A 6000-nucleotide genomic window follows, 5' to 3' on the forward strand; every position below is an offset into this window, starting at 1 on the left:
ATCTTTTAATTCTGTCTCTCAGGGCTGGCTGTGTGACCTTGGGAAGTTCCTTAAACTTTCTAAGCCTCAGTTTATCAACTATTAATTGTGAGGAACCTAAAATACATCTCACGGAGGTATTGTGGAGAGTAATTGAGACAACGGACATGAAGTACCCAGCATAGTATCTAGCACGCAGTGCCCTCTATATCTAGTTAGACAATAAGTATAAACAAATGACTTGCAGTAGATTACAATAATGTGATAGCTGCTGTGCAAGAACATAGGGGTAAAACTTATTTTTGGTAGATAGATTTGGCTGGCTTTAAGGAAGTAGCCTTCAAAATTGAGCTGTGAAATATAAGAAAGATTTGAGGGCCAGATATGGGAGATGGTAATTTCAAAAATAAGCAAAACCACAAAAGGGCAGGGCATAATTTGAGGGTGGTGAGTAATCTAAGAATTGTAGAGATCATGTGAACCAACAGCAGAAGAGACATTTGGCACAGCACATTAGGATGAGAATGTGGCATACTCTGAGTTCCATGCCAGGATGCCTGAGACTTTAGCCCATGGGCAACAAATTGCTACAGAATGTTTCTGAGGAGAGGCATGGAATGAATAGCAGTAAAAATATTATCTGGTATCAGTGTGTATTATGGACTAAAGGCAAGAAAAATCCGTTTGTAATCCAAATGAGAGGAAATGTATTTCTGATGCTGGTAACCGGCATAAAAAGGAGGACAAAGATGGGAAAGCCATGACCAGAAAAACAAGGCTTGGCAGCGCATTGAGTGACAGGCAAAGAAGGAAAGTCAATGATAATTATAACATTTCAAGCCTGGAAGAACTGAAAAATATGATGCTATTTGTAGACCCAGGGGTTACTGCAGTTTTCAAAACAGAAAAAGAAAATTGTGGTTTTCAAAATGGAAAAAGAAAATTTTAAGTAAAAGATCAAAAGTCTTTTGAGTTGATCATTGCAGAATGGAGCTCTATTAGAATCACTGATGAATATTGTTCCAACCAAGCTGCTGCCAGACAATGTATAGTTTCCTTTTTGAAACTTAATTATTTCATTCCTGCCACTTAGATGCCATTTATTAGATTCATTTTTAATTGATTACTAAGGACTACTCAAGGCACCAATTTTCAGGTTGCATAATGTGCAATATTTAGTTATTTTTAAGACAGAGCTAAGCTATTAGTATTTCTCTTACTAAACTTGTATTTCAGAATGGTGGAACTGGTTGTTATAATTCACATCAGAATTAATTTGGAATTGATGTATTTTGGAGATAGTCTAGGATGCTGTAAGATAACATATATTTGTATCCTATCCTAGAAAACTGAGTTAAAATAGATGTGTTATAGGAAAAAGACAAATTTACAACTGCTTGTCCAAAACTGTGCCATTTTCAAACTAATGTGGGTAACAAGTGATTTAAATTCCATTTTACATACAATTTGTGTTTCAGGTGAAGTCAGGGCTAAAGAGTTAAAACCAGAAGTCTTTCAACAAATGGATCATTGTTCAAGCTCTAGTAAATGTGCTACTGGTGTAACAAATTGGTTTGCTGACCTTTTGCTTAGAAACATAACGCATGACATATTTGTAATTTATGGAAATCAATCCATAGAGAATTTTTAGTTTCATGTAATTATAGACCAGTGCAAGATCTAAATAAAGGTGAAGAAAAGGTCTTTAGAAAAGTAATGGTACACTGTTGATAAAAACCAAAAAGCAAAGTTCAAAGCACTGATCCATGCAATGCATCTTTAAATACCAGTAAGAGGCTAATAATTATAGTTGAAGTCAGTTACCAGCTGTGTTTTACTGCACACACTTCAAGGCACCTTTGAAACTGCAACCCTATACTCAAGGACATAGGGGAAAAAACACAATACCAAATCTATCACCTTGTTACAAATTGTAATCCTACTTGGCAATTTCCATCTGCTAAACTTAAGTGCTAATTTTAAGAGGTAGTTACCAGCCAAATCAGTCTATCTCTTTTTAGCAGTCAGCCCAGCCTCCATCTCATTGAACAATGTGAGTTCTGCTTTCAGATGATCTTGGTGCTAAGGCTGGTTCTGTCACACAATAAAAGTGCCAAACTGGGCAACCTACTCAAATTCTCTGCACATACATTAGGATTGTATTAAGGATTAAATGTGGTAAGTTTGAAATGAGTAGAACAGTGCATGATACTTATTAAGCTCTCAATAAATGTTAGCTTATTCATTATCATCATCATCATTATTATTTTAGAGGAAGGAATAGTAAGGTAATTTATCCTTCCAGGTCTCTCTTCTGTCTCCCACTGGATAAAGTTTGCCCTGCGGGGAATTAACTCCCTTGCACTTATGTGTTGGTTACCCATCTCCTTAGGTACTCTCTGGAAAAGCCAGATTTTGTGTCCTGTAGTATGGCTAAAACAGTCATGCTAAACTTCTAGTTCCTCAAAAATGCCAGGCTTTCTCTTGCTTCTGGACCATCACATACATTACTCCTAAAATCTAGAAAATGCCTCCTTTACTTTGGCTAATTCCTATTCATTTCCCGGTTTCAGCTTAGTTATTTCTTCTTCCAGGAAACCTTCCCTGATGCCACCAAGCAGCATCAGACACCCCTTCTTTGGCACTCAGGACATTTTTACCTTCCTTTTGCCGTAGACCCACAATTCTTCGGTGTGATTGCTTGTTGCCTTTCCTGTATGCCCCTAGATAAGTTCTTTGAGTGTGGGACCTTGTTTGTTTGGCTTACTGCCATATCCTCAGCATCTTGTACAATGCCTATCACACAGAAGATGCACAATAGTTATTTCTTGACTGACTGTTTGCAGGATTGTGATTATTAAATGTCTGTAAAATGCCTGCCATAGTTCAACATATATTAGGTGCTGAACTCTCTTCTCTGAATCTCAGAATTTAGTGTGTGCTCAGGAACAAAATATCCTTATTTTCTGATAGTCATTCTCAACTATTTTTTTTCCTGTCACCAATGTGGAATCTATTTGTGCAAAATATTCCCATATAAAATTCCTTTATCTCACAAGGCATAACTCTTTATTATCCTTCTTAATAAAGCATATCAAAATCCAAATAAAGAAGAGTAATTCTATTACTAGGGATAACCTAACTTTTATAAAGTAGTATATCATCAGTTAGGATAGCTTGAAACAAAAGAAAAAATTGCTCACTCCCACTACATGAAAATCAACGTTGATGGAACCAGTGCTATCTGCAACTTCTCTGATCATTGCTGGAGATGGAAAGAGATCCCTGGAGGATCCTGTATTGACATTAAATGCTCCAGCCCAGAAATAATGCATCACTTCAACTCACAATTTATTGATCAGAAGTAGTCCCATCACCTCTTCCAACCATATGAGAATCAGGAAGTACATTATCACCACATGCCTGGAAGAAAGAAGAATTAAAATACTTGTCATTCAAAACTAAACACTGTCACATGATCAAACGTCAATATTTTGACAATTATAACAAATATGTTGTAAGGCATCTCTAAAAATATATAGGTGAATCAATGTGTCGTGATCCTGAATGTTCTCTCTATCTTTTCTTTCCCTAAATTTCTATGTCTCTAGACCAAAACTAACTATGAATCTCAAATTCATAGTGTGAATGTGTGAAGAGATTTATTATGAGGAATTGGCTCACATGACCATGGAGGCTGGCAAGTCTGAACTCCATAGGGCAGGCTGCAAGCTGAAAACTCCAATAAAGGTAGTACTGAAGCTCTTAGTCTGAACTGCCTAGGGGAAGCTGGCTAGCTGAAAATCCCAACAATAATCAATGTTGAAGTTGAGACTGTATTCCTTTTCTCCTTTTCTGACCTCTGAAATCCTCAGTTCTAGCCTTTAAGACCATCAACTGATTGGAAGAGGACACTCCCCACTTTGCTGAGGCAATCTCCTTTGTGGATCATAGATGCAACCAACTGATTACAGTTGCAAATCCCATCTTGAAATACCCTCGCTTTAATAAACAGGACAGTATTTTATCAAACAACTGGACACCATAATCTTGCCAAGTTGATGCATGAAGATAACCATCACAGAAGAAAAGAAAGAGAGGAAGAGGAAGGAAGGAAGAAGGAAGGAAGGAAGGGAGGGAGGGAGGAAAGGAGGAAGGAAGGGAGGGAGGGAGGGAGGGAGGAAAGGAGGAAGGAAAGAAGGAAGGAAGAAGGACAGAAGGAAGGAAGGAAGGAAGGAAACACCAGAAAGCAACACCAACAGTCATACCTGAAGTTTAAGATGAATGCTTCCTAAAAAAAATATCAGGAACATCTAAGTCTAAAGATGCCGTGGCCCTGAGGGTGGTTATTTCCAAGGAAATTAGAGCTTCATGTTGTTTCTGAATTTAGCTCTTGGTGATGGGTCACTCAAGCTGGATATTTTCAGATAGTCAAATTAAGGGTCTGTTAAAAGTGTAGGCAGGTTTGGGAGAAACCAAAGAATAGTGCAGCTCCCCAGGGCCAGCAATAGTAGGGAATCATTTACCTCCCCTGGGCATGAATGGACAACAGAAGGGAGAATTAAATGAACCAGGGGTGAACAGCTGTATAGAAAGGAACACCTGATGGGAACCATGGCCTTTGGTAAAAGACTCCTGCCAACTTATAGTGACTCAGTAAGGAGGAAGCTGAAAGAATAAATACTTGTACTTCATTCTCATCCCACAAGCCAATCATCAGCCAATAATCCATTGGCCAACTTGGAGCCAGAGTACAAAGAAGCATGCTGATAGAGTCCTTGCAGGTCAGCCTCCGACAGCAAAATATAGGGTCAAGACAGAGAAAACTAAACCAGGAGGGGCAAACAGAAGATATACACAGCTTGTAAATCTTAAATACACCTCAATTTATCAAAGATTACAGGATTCCCTTCATCTATTTTCCAGTTGCCAAAGCTTACTGCCGATCATTCATCTGGCGTGAAAACTTTTTTATATGGATGTCCAAAATATTTCTCTTGAAAAGAACAGGCTTCCTCTCAGGTATCATCTACCTGGATACATGGCATTGCCTCTTGAAACCTCAGTTTTCTAGGTAAATTTGGCATTTGATGATGTCATTTTCACTGATAGAGAATGATGTTTTTCCATAAAGTACTGTTGAAGAAAAGTAAATATGATATTGACTCCTAATCATCACCAATATTAGAGGAAGAGGAGTTTGTCAATTTCCAGAAAGAATTTGGATCTATGTAGATCTGTCATGATGAAAAGGGCCAGTGGGCTTGCAGGCATAAGCCAGATTGGGGAACCTGTTAGTAAAAAAAAAAAATATGTCAATAACAAATAGAAATAACAATGCTTGGATTCAGTACAAGATATAACTACAGAAACGGATAGCTATCGAATGGAAGAGTTCTTGAACAGGTTTACATAGCACCTCCCACTCCCAATAAAAAGTGATTGCGGGTGCTTGAGCAGTTAGATGGATCCTCTAATGACAAGGCATTTATTAAATTTTCAGATAAGATGATACCAGCTTACTTTCTTTTATCCCCGGTTGCCTTCCATGTTGCTAATCCTAACTCAACATTTCTTAGCGGGCAAAACAGATGCAGGCTTGGACATATCCTCTGAGCATACCAATTAGGAAGAATGGTGTGCTGATAATCTCATGTGCAAATAGGTAAAGATATCATTGGTTTGCCTTTCCAAGAAGACAGAAAATCTTTACAGTTTTTTCGCATAGCTGGGAAAGAAATGTAGAGGACTAGAATTCATGCATTTAATGTCAGTACAGGTTTGGAACCTGGCGGCATATTAGAACCACCAGAAGAGCCTTTAAAATGTCACGACCTGGCCCAATTTCTAGAGATTCTGAGGTGATTGCTCTGTTAGTATCAGACGGTGGTGTTTTTTTTATTATTTGTTTGTTTGTTTTTAATGCTTTCCTGGTGATATTAATGTACTCCGAGTTGCAAACCACTATTAACAGAATTGGGATTCTATCAAGATTATTAGTCTATTCTCTAAATAATTGTC

General features: G+C 37.9%; 1 long non-coding RNA gene across 1 annotated transcript in view; it reads right to left on the reverse strand.

Annotated features, from left to right (window-relative positions):
* LOC119507612 overlaps nt 1-5107 on the reverse strand; it is a 192127-nt gene extending 187020 nt beyond the window's left edge. Inside the window, exons 1-2 of the long non-coding RNA XR_005211328.1 lie at nt 5013-5107; nt 3328-3402 (exon numbers count right to left, since the gene is read on the reverse strand). This is a non-coding gene — a long non-coding RNA (uncharacterized LOC119507612). The remainder of the gene's footprint in view (nt 1-3327; nt 3403-5012) is intronic.
* Between the last annotated feature and the right edge of the window lie 893 nt (nt 5108-6000).

This window comes from Choloepus didactylus, chromosome 13 (assembly GCF_015220235.1).
Source record: "Choloepus didactylus isolate mChoDid1 chromosome 13, mChoDid1.pri, whole genome shotgun sequence".
Taxonomy (NCBI): Eukaryota; Metazoa; Chordata; class Mammalia; order Pilosa; family Megalonychidae; genus Choloepus; species Choloepus didactylus.